Here is a 15,494-nt window from a genome sequence, read left to right on the forward strand (position 1 = left end):
CCCTGTGGCTGCGGGCGCCAAGGGGGCGGATCCGGCCCGGGCCGGCAAGGGGCGAGGGAGATACCCCAAAAGCCCCGCGCCCTGGCACCATGCGACCCGCCGCGCCTCCTCCCCAGCCTGGGGCTGTACAGTCGGCTCGCTGAGCCCCCTGCGGTCGCCACCGCCGAGGGAGAGTGGCACGTTGGAGGAAGAGGAGGCGGCACCCGGGAGAGCAGCGTCCGGACGGATTCAGCCGCCCCTCCGCCCCCGAGAGCTGGTGGCTCCCGGGTTTCCCAGTTTTATCATGCTCGGGGCGCCACCCGGGCTTTAGGAGAAACTGAGACGCCGGAGCGAGTACGGGCAATTCTTTGGTTGCTAAGGTAATTGTAGTTAGACAAAACGGGGCAAGAAGACAATCGTGGAAAAGGAATGGAAGCACCGGCGCCCCGATCTGTGTGGCTTGCATCTCTCGGGGAGGGTGGGGTGAAGGGGGCGCTTGTCCATTTCGGATGCATGACAGGTGCGGGTGTGTGTCTGCAGTTTGGGACGGTGCGAGGCGAGCTTACGTAAGTGACTCGGCGAGCTGGCGTGCGGACTTGAGTGGGATGGGTGCAGGTCTGCTTAGAAATCGCCTTCCTGGCTTTGGGGTGGGACGCGCTCCGCGCCTGGGCCTGGAGGGCGTGCAGGCTCAGCGACTTTCTGTTCTTCCCAGGCATCGGATCCGAGAGCGCAGGCTGGGAAGTCTACCTTCAGCAACTTTCCCTGTGAATAAGCTCCTGGTTTGTGGGATGGAAGGGCGAGGCTTGGTGGTGAGGTGAGGTAGGCTGGGGCGGATGGTGAGGTCTGAGGCTTGGGAATTGCCTCTGTAGACAGTAGCCTTTCTGGGCCGGTCAGACTGCTTAAAAAGTGACACGAGGAAAGTGACCCAGAAATTTTAAATTTGTTCACTGCAGGGTTTCTTCTTCTTCTTTTCTTTTCTTTTTTTTTTTTTTTTTTGACAAAGTGGGAGAGTTTTTCTCCCTCGTTGAGACAAGTGGCATCTCTAATCTGCAAATAAATTGAAGATGCTTTGAATCTCATTGGTTTGGAATTATTCCCTCCGCACTGGTGTCTGCTTAGGAACTGGACCTGTAGGTAAGTTCTGACCAATACCCTTTAGCAGCCCCAAAGTAAAACTTCAAAGACAACTAGGTGTAATCCCATCATTAAACTTATTTCTCCCTAGGGAGGATGGAGAGTAGACAGCTGGGCTAGTGTGTATCAGTATGTACAGAATGGGCTCCAAGTTTACAAATGATGCATCAAGCTTAGCACATTGTAAACAAGGAAGACTCTTAAAGGACAATTTTTACAAGTAGGTAGATTGTGTGGAGTTAGGTCTGGGCTGCCAGGAAAGTTTCAGTGCCTCCTATATCCTTTACCCTTGTTCCTAATTTACTAATTTGGCATTAGGTAGGACTATGTGTCAAAGTAGAGGACAGAAGGAAACGGGACAGTTCCCACAGTCATCTTTGTGAGTTAAAGCCTTCGAGCACCAGGAGAGCCAAGAGGATACAATGATTTCTTTGATACCAGTGTAAAGCTAAATCTTGTAGATTCCGAGGTGATCTGGTGTACTGTATGCTCCAGGATGGGGAAAACCTCCTCCCACCAACTCCTCCTTTCCGGAAAGCAGCTCCAGAGTTTAGAAACGTCAGCTGTTGGGCTGTTGGGAGGTGTTTTGGCGGAGAAGATAGCTTTTGGTGTTTCTCTCTCCGTAGTCTTTCTATTGGCTCTTAACTTTACTTCCCATTCTCCTTGTGGGATTTCAGCTAACATTCGCTGGGTTCATTCTGCTGAGACTTTCAGTGACGAAACAATCAATTTGTTATATCAAGTGTGACAGGACAAGGATGCCTGTGTGGTTGCAATGCCTCTTTAAAGGAGACTTATTTGTATATGGTTTATGAAATCAGATAACAACATAAATATTTTTAAATGAGCAAACATCACTCACAGGGGGAAGAAAAGGATGCATTGGACAATGGAATTTTCCAGTAATTTTCAACATCTTGCCATCCCCGAGGATGGGAGTGTAAGGGAACCGTAGGATCCTTCTGGTCCCTGGGTCTCTGGTTTTCTCCCATATGTGTTTATTTCCTGAACGCTTAGACTTTACCAGGGACCACTGCACATTTCAGGAGTTAAAAATGGAGATGAGGAAGAAGCTGTTTGCCACATCATTTTTTCTTTCCCCAAAAGGGATCCTTTCAGAGGGCTCAATACTGGGATTATTTTTTCCTTCAGCCCCATAGCTCGTCTTAATTCTTAGGGCTTTGTATCTAGAAATGCATTTAACCTCCTCATTTATTTTCAGGGCAGCTGGAAGAATGCATTTAATGAATTCCATCTTCATTGTAACATATGGTGTCATATAAATAATTACTATACCTACTCTCCTACCATATAGAAAGAAATAGAAATGCAAAATAAACTTTTATGTAGAATGATATGAATAGGAAATGGCCAAAAACAAAGCAAAACAGTCTTACTTTCCCTCTTGATTAGATAAGTAATGTTTATCCATTGGAAACAATTTGGGGAAAAGAAAGACTCTCTGCAATGCCCCACAGAGGGTGACACAGCTGTTGACATTCTTTAAAACTATATTCCTCCAGATGTTAAGCCTGTTAGGTCTTCCCGGAGCTCCCTCCTACCCTCAGATTTATGTCTTATAAATAGAACTTATATTTTGTCAAAGGCATTGGGAAATAACTGCCAATATCCCAGGCATTTTTAAATAGTTGAGGTTTTAATTTTCATTCAAGGTCCTTATTTTCAAGGATAGTCAGCTGTTTGTCTCTCTACTCATAGAAACGGGTGTTTATGCCCCCAGCTGGGTAGACCTGGGATTCCCCTATAGATTTAGGCAGCAGAGCAGCAGAAAAGATGTTGGCCATTAGGGTGGGAGACCTGAGTTGTGGCTGCAGTTTATCTGTCAGCTCCTCTGGAAGGGCAGGGGACACCTTCAGGCTTAGCTCCAGGAGCTTATGGCTTGTGTGCTGCTTGACATTTGATGAGGGTGATCTTTGTTTGAAGAGGGATTATTTAAACAGACAGCTGGGGCTCATCCCCCCCCCCCTCCAGGCTCTGATTCATTCCACCTGGAGCTAGCCTGAGAATTTACATTTTTAACAAACCGCTGACCATATGAGACTGGACAAAGTAACCCTTTTGGAGCCAAAGTCTCCCATTGCCACCAGCAACCAAGTTCCTGGTACCTGCCTGCTGTTTCCATCAGGTTTTCAGGGAACACTGGCTGAATCAATACTAGTTTTCTCCATGGGAGGAAAGCTTTCTAAACTAGTCAAGATAGAGAATAAACACCCAGAATTTAGGGCCATGGGGTTTGTAGTAAGAGTAATTATTAGTTATGTAACCCAGTTCTTCAAACAGCAGGGGATGGAAGACTGCTTACACATAAGCAATTAAACTGAACAGTAACCTTAATGATTTGAATTAAATAACTAGGAATGCAGGCCCGAGTCACTGTAAACCAAGAATCAAATGCCTCTTAGCTACATTCTAGAGTTCTGTAAGAGGCCATTCATTTTTTGCCACATAGTTGACCCTCCATATATGTAGGTTCCTCATTTGCCCATTCAACCAACTGCTGATCAAAATTATTCAGGAGAGAATGTATTGGTGCTGAACACGGGGGCCCCATTCATTATTCCTGAGATGTTGTTTTGATTGTCAACTTGACACAACCGAGAATTATCTGGAAAGAGAGGCTCAGTGGGGGATTAGATAGACCAGGTTGGTCTATGACAGTGGTTCTCAACCTTACTAATGCTGTGACCCATATCTCTCATGTTGCTACTCCATAACTCTAATTTTGCCACTGTTATGTATCATAATGCAAACATCTGATATTTCTGATAATCTTAGGTGACCCCTGTGGAAAGGCCATTGGACTCCCAAAGGGGTGGTGACCCACAGGTTGAGAACCATTGGTCTATGAGCATGTCTGTGAAGGATTGTCTTTGTGCCACATGAGCTTCTCCCACAGCATACATGATAAATAAAACTGTAATTAAAAATAAAAGATGAGATAGACATCAACTTCATAGTGATTAGAAGAAAGTACATGACACCAACTTCTGGCCTCTACATGGGCATATGGGTATGTGTTCACACCCATATGCCCATGTGCCCCCCCCCCACACACACCCACAGTTTTCAAAAACATAAATACCTGATTGGGCAAATGAGCTGGTCTTTTAACTGTCGTTATTAAAATTAGTTGCTAAGGAGACATCTTGATTTTTCTAGATAACCAGTAAAGCCACCTTTAATGTAAACCATGCAGGAGGGGGTCTCTTATTTTCCGGTATTTGTCTCCCTGAGAGGCTCTGTTCTTCTTGCTAAAGAGGTTCATAAAACCTGCTGAGATGAGGGCTCCTGCAGGAATGTGGAGTAGTGGTGGAATTCTCTGGAAGTTCCCAAGACACCAGAGTTGCCGTCACTGTGACCAGGCTGGCCCAGAGCCCAGGCAGAGAACCGCTGCTGCTTGCTCTGACAGCAGTGTGAGAGGTATCTCACAGCCTTTGAATTGTATTTTTGAACTTCGTTTTTTTTTTCATCTGTAAAAGAAGCGCAACAACTCCACCCCCTGAGTGGGTGAGACGGATGGCACAGGGTTGTGCATAGATCCTGGTGAGAAGCACGAGAAGATGGATCCATCACACAGGCACACATCCCTGGTTGGCTTTTTGTCAACTTGACACAGCTAGAATACTCTGGAAAGAGGAACCCCAGCTTATAAAGGCCTCCACCAAATTGCCTATAGGCAAATGTGTAGGACATTGTCTTTGTTACTGATTAATGTGGAGGGTGGGTCTAGCCTCACTATGGTCTGTACAGAGGTGGTCCTAGGTTTTATAAGAAAAGAGGTTGAGCCAGCCATGAAGAGCAAAGCAGTAAGCAGCACCCCTCCATGGCCTCTGTGTCAGCTCCTGCCTCCAGGGTCCTGCCCTGTTGACTCCCTTTGATGATGGACTGTGGTTTTCTCCTCAGATTGCTTTTAGTTTTGGTGTTTCATCACAGCAATAGAAATCATAACTAAGGCAGGTATTTTATAAAAATATTTTTTAGGGTGTGTGTGTGTGTGTGTGTGTGTGTGTGTGTGTGTGTGTGTGTATGTGTTTTATTGGGGATTGAATCCAGGGCCTTTTATTACTAGTCAACTACTCTGCCATTGGGCTATGCCTCCAGGATTCTTCCTACTTTTTAGTTTGAAACAGGGCCTTCTTAAGTTACTGAGGCTGGCTTTAATTCACTCTGTAGCCTAGGCAGGCCTTGAACTTTTGTATCATCTTCCTCAGCCTCCTGAGGCTGGGCTTACAGGCTTGTAATAGCAGGTCCAGTGTTTTGACAGTGAGTCTTTTGAGACATAGATATTTATTTTTGAGTAACGAGTTCTCTTTGCTCTTGCCAAGTCCTCAACAGTATCGGTCTAGTGTTTGATGGACTGAGTCCCTCTCAAATTCAGCTCCACAGTTCCATCACTGGGATTGGAGAAGAAGAAGACACATGGAAGGCAAATGGTCAGACATTCAAGTGGGAGAGGTCAGAGCAGGCCTGGCATCCTTTGTAGCAGCTAAGATGCTTTCGCATCTTGAGTCTGAAGTCAGGGATGGAGATGAGAAAACACTGTTACCCATGCATCTGCAGTGAGACTGCTTCAGCCACATGGAGTTAAAGAAAAAAAAAAAAAAAGATGGGTTGGTGTTGATGTGGTGCTTGGGCAGTTATGGGCAACATGGGTGGACTAGTCTAGATGTGGATGTGGTTATAATTCATATTTATTTATTTATTTGTACATCTTATCTACTTCCTGTGAAACTATGTCTTGCTATGTTTCCAGATTGATCTTGAACTTGTAGGCTCAATTAATTCTTAGCCTTCTGAGAAGCTAGGACTCCAGGCCCATGCCACTGCTCCTGGCTTACACTCAGATCTTCTCTGACTCCTAAGTCCTCAGTCTGTGATGTATCTCAAGTTGGGGGATAAATGGAGAGCCCCCCCAGACACTCCCAGTCATTTTGTAAATGAGATAGACCTAAATAGGGAAGTAACGAAAAGGACGTTGAGTGACTTCTTAGGAATGGATAGCATTTTACACGGCAGGTTTGTTGCCAGAAAGAAGGTGGTACTGATGGGGGGGAAAAAAAAAACAAAAAACAAAAACACAGCCCTTATCTCAAAGGAAGTAAGAGATGGTTTGTTCTGGTTCCAACTTTGAGTGACCATGCCTGGGAAGCATGGAGCTGTCTTCTCCAAGGTTTCGTGTTTCCAGTGGAAATAGCTTCATCGAGTTATAAATCAAGGCATTTAAAAAATGCATTGGTGAAAGCAGCAGAGAGATGGTTATAGCAAAATGGGGGAATCTTTCCAGGCCTCAGATGCTGTTTGATGACAGTCTTGGCTTTTGGGTTGGTGGAAGCTAGAGGTCTTCTAAGTTAAAGGTTTCAAACCTGTGACTAGCAGGTAAAAACTGTTAGGTCCAACACAGAGGTGGGCAAGGAATGACCATCGCAGGGGCTAGAACTAGCCTGAGATAAGGTACCTGGGCTCCGAACCTGCAACATTCCAACCTCCCCACACCTTTGCAGTTCTAAGTCATCAATCAGACTTGGAGATACAGTTTCTTTCCAGGAAGGGAGACAGGAAGTGCATATGGCACTATTAGTTCAGAGAGGGAATGTTCAGCCAGATCTCGAAGAGATAAGCTTTAGAAACACTAGGGAGAAATTTCACAAGGGAGAGAAATAACAACATGATTTTTTTTTTTTCAGGTGAGATAGGGTAATAACTGGTCCTGATGTTGTTATTGTTTACTTTTAGAGGAAAAGCTGATGTAATGGGTTGGAGTTGTGGCTCAACAGCAGGGCATATACCTAGCATGTCTAAGGCCAGCATTCAATCCCAGCAAAGAAAGCTAAACCAAAACTAACATAAAACTTGTATACTAAAACCTGCCCTAGGTCATAGTGGGTAGAATGGCACTTGGGAACTCTTTAGTCTCTTTAGTGTCCCACTCCACCCCCAGCATCATTTCCCTCCTAACCCCATCACAGTGACATTTATATATGGAGGATTTCCTTCCACTAGGATATTCATTCCAGGAGAGCAAGGGCTCCTTTATCCCCTGGAAGAACTTCAGCATCTGCTTCAGATTCTAGCTCACAGTAATTAAGAACAATATACAGAATGGACAAAGGGAAAAGCATTAGGAAACAGGTTTGCAAGCTGAAGCGTGTAACAGGACTAACTAGGTCAGGTAAATGGGGAGCTGGTAGGGTGTCCTTTCACAAAGGTAACATCAATTGTGATTTTTGTTAAACATGCTTGCTTTGTAATAAACACACGCAAGACTTGCCCTCCCAGTACGAAATGCATTCAAATCTAGTTTTCTTAAAATATGACCCTCTGACATCTTTTAAAATAGAGATAGGGAACTCAGTAATGTTTCCTTTTCCTTCCCATTATTTTCTTTTTTTTCTTAGAGATATGGAGAGCAAACCTGTGATCTACCTCCTGCCTCTGTCTCCTGTATGCTGCCATTATGCCAGGCTGTACTTCTTTCCACTTCCTTCCTGAAATCAAAGCAGCCACCCATGGGTGACAGGGAATGGTGGTTGATGCTGGCCATCAGGGTTGGGAAGGTCAGAGACAGGCAAGGTCTGCTTTAAACTGAAGGGGGGTGTGATGCACAGAAATCCCTGCTGTTGCATTCTTAATCACCCGTTCTGATTTGAAGACTTAGTGTGTACGCTTACAATCCAGAGCAACACTTGTCTGAATCGTTTTAAGTGTCTGTGACCGCTCTAGAGAAATGCAAACTTAAACAAACAAACAAACACAATTGCCCTTAAACTGCTAGGGAATTGCTAATATGTTCAGATCCCAACCAAGGAGGAAAGCGCCCTGTGTTTTCCTGTCCTTATATCCTATTGCAAAGGCTGATTCAGCAGCTGATCAGAATAAAGAGGATGCTGTCATGAGGAATGGCCATATCAATATATCTTAGATTTTTCTCTTTTGGAGGGAAGACACGTATGTGCATTGTCAGTGTGTCAGGAAATTTAGGGCTTGGCTTCTGGGTTTGGGACAGGAGACAACACAGACCATATTAACCAATCTGGGTTCTTTGCAAGGGCAGCACAGAGCTGTAAAGAGTATTGCATTGAGGTGGAGCATGCTCCTGAAACAGCCTGTGACAAGCAGAAGTTCTTCATTGGACTGGGGTAGCGGTTCGCTATCCCATGTCACAGTGCCCTACAAGGTCTGCTGCTCTTTCGGCTCCTTGTCCTCCCTGCTCCTGTCCTTCAGTGAGTCAGCCACACAGCCAATGGCTGTTTTCTAGATGCTAAATAATGCTTACATTTCACAGGAGAAAGCAAGGCAAGCAGAAGGCAGTCAAGAGTTTTTGCTGCAGAGGTTGAGTGGAGCTCAAGACTGCAGGTCTAGGAGGAGGCCAGGGCATCATGACAAACAGCAAAGTATCTATGAGAATACAACACTCTCTTCCTCCCATATTGGTTCTTAAATGTATCCGGCATTAATGAACTTCATAGTTCAGAGAACTCAGGACTGGGAAAACTCTGGCTTGTAGGCAAGGCAACAACTAGTAAATATTTGTTATGAAAATGAGAGATGACAAGTGCCACTTTCCTCCGCTTCTATTGGTAGTGGAGGTGTGCCGTGGGCCCTGTTCAATGTTGTTGGGAGGCTTTCTGCGATCTTGTGTCTCATTCAGTGCAACATTTGTGAGAGATTTTGCCTATGGCAGCAGTCAGTGCAGAACCCCCAGGCTCCCTCCCAAAGCACCAGACTTAGAGGGGGTTGAATGCTGATACCTAGGTCATCCTGCGGCTCAAGGGAGACATAGCTAAGTGTTTACACAGGTTTTATTTAACTTGCTAAGACTGACAAGGAAGTTCCCAGGTGTCTCATTTCAATGCATAAAGTAGTTAGCACAGCACTAAAGCTTATGTGTGGCAATATATTGTTTGTGATCTAATAAAGCTGCTGAATATCAGGGAAGTAAAGCAGCCAAGCCAGTAGCTCTTACCTCTATCAAGCTGAAATGGAGGTCCTGTCTTTGGAAACTGAATCTCTTCCTGTCCTCAAGGTGGCTGGAGAATAATTGCCACAAGAGACCCTTTGTTTCTTCCTTATATCTCTCTCTAATGCTGGGATTAAAGGCGTGAGCACTGTTACACTTTTAGACTGATTCACTCTCATATAGCCCTGGGTGGCCTTGAACACACAGCCATCCATATGTCTCTGTCTCCTGAGTTCTAGGATTAAAGGTATGTGCCACCACCATCTGGTCTTGATGGCTAGTTAGTGTGGCTAGCTTTGCATCTGGCCCCCAGGCAAGCTTTGTTAAATCACAAACAATATTATCATCACACTTAAGCTGTCAATTTCAAGTCCCCATTTCTCCCCCTTGGCTTCTTTTATCTTTCAAAAGCTTCTTTGCAAAACCCATTTCCCTTGCCTGCCATCTGCAATGTTGCCCCCACCCCATCCCAATTTTTAAGCTCTACTTTCTAAAATGTTCTAATACCCCTTAAGAAAAATGACCAGTAGACTAGCAAATATGTATTTGAAGATAGGTCAGCTCAAGTTGAACGCTGCTTCTTGGGAATTTTTGGCTGGGAGTTTCCTGTGGTTGGGATTGGCTCTGTTGTTGGATATATAAAGATGAATTGTGGTTGACAAGGTCAGAATTACAAGTTGGGCATCAGTTTCCAGAGGGACTTGAATGCCACCAATATATGACTTATGGCAGTGATGATGATGGCAATGACTCAAGGCTCTCTGGGATGTGGATACTCTCTCCTCACCCAACCCAAATATGCCCCAACTGAACTCAGGTTAGAAACCAAACATTCCATCTAAACAAATATTTGAGGAATCAGACATGGTTGGATCCAGGAACACAAGGTTTGTTAGCAACTGTTTTGCCTGAAAATGGTCACTAATATCCCTGTCTTCTGATAGTTCCACAGTAGTCACCTCCCAGGGAAATTCCTTTATCTCAGCACCTGGGAAGGCTTTGGTCCCTGTTGTCTAGATTAGCACACTCTGGCGAGGACAGGCTATATCCCCATCCTCTTCAAGGGAAAGGAAGTCTCAGAAGAGTAGAGTAGGCTTCTAGAGACAGGCTGGAAGGCTTTGGGTAGCATTAACTGGGCAGAAAGTTATTAAGAATACACCAGGTGGTGTTGGTACACCACTTTAATTCCAACACTCAGGAGGCAGAGGTAGGTAGATCTCTGAATTCAAAGTCAGCCTGGCCTACAGAGTGAGTTCCAGGACACCCAGGGCTACACAGAGAAACCCTGTCTTGGAATAACAACAAAACACAACAATACTGTAGGGGTTCCGAGATTTTTTCATTGATGTTGAAAAACTTCCCAACTCCTGAAAGATATTACAAAGCTCTAATTTAACGGTCAGCCCAACTCCAATTTTCAGTTCTCTCATTTGGTGATGGTGAACAAATGCAGATGTGAGTGTTGGCACAGTGCCAGACACAGCCTCTGGCTCCTTGGCTACCTCACAAGTGCAACTTGGTCATGACTACGCTTTTGCTTTCTGTGGGGACAAACAGCTTCAGGGCCAGCCTGGGATCCAGGGAAGCCGTGTCCTTTCCTCAGACCTGCATGTATCCACCCTCTTCTTTTTAGACTATAGAACCCATGGATATATAATGTATTTTCAGAAAAGCACATACATCATTGCCCACTGGTTCTTTAAACATAACACATCCAGTGTTCTTTCTCCCAGACCAAGAATGTTACTTTTCCCTCCAAAAGACACTGTGTGTGCCCTCCCAGTAGATGGCGACTATTTCCCCAATGGTAGCCACTAAGCTACCATTGGATTGTGGTTGGTTCCTTTAGGTAAAAATGCACATGTGTGTCTGTAACCATTTTTTCTTGGCTCCTTGTGCATATGAATGCTTTGGACTGAATCCTTCATGGTGTCAGGCACAGCCAATTCATTCACTTACACTGAGATGCGTTCATCTACCACCATTATGGGCATTTTGACCATTTCCAGCTTGAACGAGTAGTGCTACTAAAGATGTCTTTGCATGTTTTCTTTGTGGTGACCCCTGAAGACTGGATGACGAACCCTCAGAGTGTGCTCCAGTCAGTTTTCTTAAGCAGTTGCACCCATGTATACTCCCAACATTAGTTACAAGCGTTTCTCTATAACCTTAACAAGGTCTAGGCTCATCAGACTTTGAATTTTAAAATTGTTTTTGTTTTTCCAGGTAGGGTTTATTTTGCATATCCCTGGCTGTCCTGAAACTCATTTTGCAGACCAGCATGGCCTGGAACTCACAGAGATCTCCCTGCCTCTGCCTCCAGAGTGCTGGGATTAAGGGCATGTACCACCACTTGGCTGATTTTTAAATATTCCAATTGTGTGTTTGGTGGCATCTCATTATGGTTTTGATTTGTATTTCACTAGGGACCAATGATGTACACCAGTTTTCAAAATCGTTTTTATTCTTTTCTTTTGATTTTTCAGGTGTTTGAACTCAGACAGTATAAAAGAGGAGCAAAGGTGTGTGTGTGTGTGTGTGTGTGTGTGTGTGTGTGTGTGTGTGTGTGTGTAGGGGGGCACTCTGTACTTTCTTGCTGTCTTTCTTTCTGACCTGGGCCCAGAGGGAGCACTTCTTTGAGCAAGGATGGTAGGAAGAAGGATCATTCGGTCATCATCAAGATGGTGACCCAGAAACACACAATCAACAAGCACTTTGAGGCCAATACTCTACCACCAAACTATCTCCAGCCTTGTACATACTTTTTTTGGGGGGGGGTCATTTTAATAGCTTTTACAATCAGTAGTTCGTTTTAGTTTTCAACTGCACTGACTGGAAATTTTAGAAGAGCAACAGAGATAGAGGTCCCAAAGCATAAAATTCTCATTACAGTTTTATATAGCTGTACAGAGAGAGGATGCAGGGAGGGAGGGACATTTTGTTTTCCTTTCTCCAAGCAGCTTTGAGTGCAGGATCAATGATCATATCTGGATCCTGCATCTCCTCCAGGGCAATTTCCCAAACCCTGATCCCTTCTCCCTGCATGTGCCTGCTGATGGTGCATATCTGGGTAACCACCTTGTTGATGGCAGAAGGACTCCCTTCCTGCCATCCTTCTTTGGTGGAGTACTTTGGCTCGAGGGGTGGAAGACATTTCCCTGTGTCATTTCTCTTTTGTTTCCTCTTCTAGGGAATGATCTTTCTCGTGGAAAGCTGTAGGTTTTCTAGGGAATGATCTTTCTCGTGGGAAGCTGTAGGTTTCTTCTTTTCTACCTTTGCCTTCTGGGATGCTGGAGACTGAGCTCAGGGCCTGCATGTGAGGCGGAGTGTACCACACTAAACTACAACCCCAGCCCTGGTAGTCTTAAAAAAAAACCCCAAATTTCTATTAAGAATACTTTCATCTGTGGTATGTATTTTAAAACATTTTTTCCTGTCCCTGAGGCCCATCTTTCACTTACTTTTGAGGAATAGGTGACCTTAGTTTAAATATAATTTCATTTATTATTCTCATTTCTATTTTGGTTATTTTTGGTGCCCTCTAAGGTCTCAAAGGTACCCTATTTATGAAAGCCCGATGGTTTGGGGCTTTATGTTGATGTAAAAACAAACAAACAAACAACAACAAAAAACTCCACCTGGGCTAATTTTTATTTTTATTTATTTATTTTTTTTGGCCTATGGTGTGAGACTTTCCTATTGATTTTTTATTTTTTTCTATATGAACATCCGATTAACAAACACAGCACCCTTATTGAAAAATCTCCTCCACTATTCTGTAATGTCACCTTTGCTGGATCTGTCTGTACTTTCTGGTCTATTCCATTTTCTATTTGTCAAGCCTAACAACATGGTTGGCTTAATTACTTGAGCTCAGTGATAAGTCTCAAGTCCGGAGCACACGTTCCTCAGCTTTGTTATTTAGGCTGCTTATTTATAAGCACTTTTGTTACTTTATACACTTTAAAGCCGCCTTTTGATGGAATTTTGCTAGGGATTGGGTTAGATCTCTGGCCCAAATTGGGAGTGAATTAATATCACTGCTGGCTGCTTAGTGTGGAATTAGGCCTCTCCCTGCATTTAGCTAGCACTTTTATTTCCCTTTACTACTTTTTAGTCCTCTGTGTTGTAAAGGTGTTGCATTGTTTTTGAAAGATACATTTGGTATTTGAAGTGACTTAATGTTATTTATAGGTAATACCTTTAAAATTGTATTTCGTAATCACTTGTTGCTAATATACAGAAATAAAATTGTTTTTTGTTTATTGACTGACCTGTTACACATATAGTGACTTTGCTAAATTCACTTCCTGTGTGTGTGTGTGTGTGTATGTGTGTGTGTATGTGTGTGTGTGTGTATGTGTGTGTGTGTATGTGTGTGTGTGTATGTGTGTGTGTGTATGTGTGTGTATGTGTGTGTGTGTGTATGTGTGTGTATGTGTGTGTGTATGTGTGTGTGTGTGTATGTGTGTGTGTGTGTGTAGCATGTGTAGGGGAGCACAAGTGTGTGGGTATATGTACTGGTGTGCATGTGTATGGAGGCCAGAAGTTGGTGTTGGAGGTCTTCTTTAGTCATACTCAGTTGTAGAATATTATTTTAACTAGGCAAAGATGTGTCACATTTGTTTATGCCGTGGAATAAATATTATTTTAACTGTGTAAATGTGTGTTACTTTTGTTTATGCTGCATTTGCTTAATGATGTAAGGATGTGTGTTTAATTATGTAAAGATGTGCTGCATCTGTTTCACCTTGCCCGCCTAAGATACCTGATTGGCCTAACAAAGCGTTGAATGGCCAATAGCTAGGCGAAACAAAGGATAGGTGGGGCTGGCAGGCAGAGAGAATAAATAGGAGGAGACATCTCGGGTCAAAAAGAAAAAAGGAAGAAGGACGAGGGAATGAGGGAGATGCCTGGGGCTAGAAGCCAGGCAGCCAGACGTGGAGAAGCAATGAAAGTAAGATATACGAAGAAAGAAAGATAATAAGCCCCGAGGAAAAGGTAGTAAAAAGAAATAGGTTAATTTAAGTTAAAAGAGCTGGCCATAAACATGCCTAGCTAGGCTGAGCATTCAAAACTAATAATGAGTCTCTCACCATGATTAGGAAGCTGGTTGGTGGCCTAAAAGAAAGAAGCCCGGAACAGTACTCAACTTTTATTTACTATGAACCCAGAGCTCGCTGCTTCAGACATCTAGCTAGCCAGCTTGCTCTAGGGAACCCCTGCCTTTGCTTCTCAAGTACTGGGGTTGTAAGTGTTTTGCTGTGTTCACCTAGCATTTGACTCGGGGTGGTATCTCACACTTAGCCACGGGGAAGGATATTTAAGAGGAGGTGGAGATAACTGACACTAAGAATGTTCGAAAACGCCAGATGGAAACCTAATTTATAAACTTCTTAGGTTCATGTAAGAGCTTAATTGGAGTCACACTACACAGAGGATACAGTTCCTCTGAGAGACCACAGACTGACAGAGAAATTCACTTTTGTGGGTGTGTGTGGGGTGTCGAGCCAGGGTGTCTCTGTGTAGCCCTGGCTGTCCCGAAACTCACTTTGTAGACCAGGCTGACTCAGAGATCCACCTGCTTCTGCCTCCATGTTCTGAGATTAAAGGTGTGCACCACCATGCCTGGCTAAAATTCTTAATTCAAATATTTGAGTGCAGATTATTGTGGCTGTCCCATGTCCATAACTACATCACTGACGAGATAAAGTTTTACTTTTCCACTTCTAACTACTTTTATTTCTTTAGCTTATCTAACTACTTTTATTTCTTTAGCTTACCTCTTTGGGTTTCCCCAGACCTTCGATATAATGGCCAATAGAATTTGTGTCTTATTTGCAGTGGCAGTGTGGAGAGTTTGATTGTTAAACACTACCGGGCTTTCTAGTAGTTTGCAGGTGTCTTTCATTACATTCATTAAGTTATCTAACACCTGGTTGTATCTAAGTATTTTCAGGAGGAATGCTGAATTTGAATGCCTTAGAGTGGTAGTTGCTTGGCATGTCAGCTCTTCTTTGTACACGGCTTTTCTCTGGGTTCTTGGTCCTGTGTGTCTGCATTGGCTTGGGGGAACTTCCTTCTATGCTTTACCCAGCCTTTCTTGTGTTTCTCAAGGGTTGGTCTGTTGGGAGATGGATCTTTAGTGGAGGAAGTGGTATATTATAATTGTCCTATTTTTGTCATTTGTCAGCATGGTGTGAGCGAAACTGTGCAACAGCCCCCTGGGAACGTTTTCAATTGTTATTTTCTGCTGCTCCATCGCTTCTAGCTGGGGAGCTTTTGGATGGATCTTTCTCGTGTTGAGTTTTTGCTGCCCAAAGAAGAGTCAACGCCTATTGCTGCTGCTCTAAGTGTGTGGAGAAGAGACAGATTATGTATTGCACTTAAAGATTTTAGTTTT

At 43.9% G+C, this 15,494-nt stretch overlaps 1 protein-coding gene across 9 annotated transcripts in view; it reads left to right on the forward strand.

Moving 5' to 3' along the window:
- The first annotated feature begins 218 nt into the window (after positions 1-218).
- The window catches only part of Rgs6 (regulator of G protein signaling 6), a 482,896-nt gene continuing 467,620 nt past the window's right edge, over positions 219-15,494 (forward strand). For 3 of the 9 annotated variants that reach the window (XM_051196274.1, XM_051196277.1, XM_051196278.1), the window contains exon 1: positions 219-359. The gene's annotated coding sequence lies outside the window, so the exon portion shown is untranslated. Of the gene's footprint in view, positions 360-473; positions 546-981; positions 1,114-15,494 lie in introns of those variants that run through there. The other 6 variants (XR_007835235.1, XM_051196279.1, XM_051196281.1 and 3 more) reach the window with 4 other exon arrangements.

The sequence above is a fragment of the Phodopus roborovskii genome, unplaced genomic scaffold (genome assembly GCF_943737965.1).
Source record: "Phodopus roborovskii unplaced genomic scaffold, PHOROB, whole genome shotgun sequence".
Classification (NCBI taxonomy): Eukaryota; Metazoa; Chordata; class Mammalia; order Rodentia; family Cricetidae; genus Phodopus; species Phodopus roborovskii.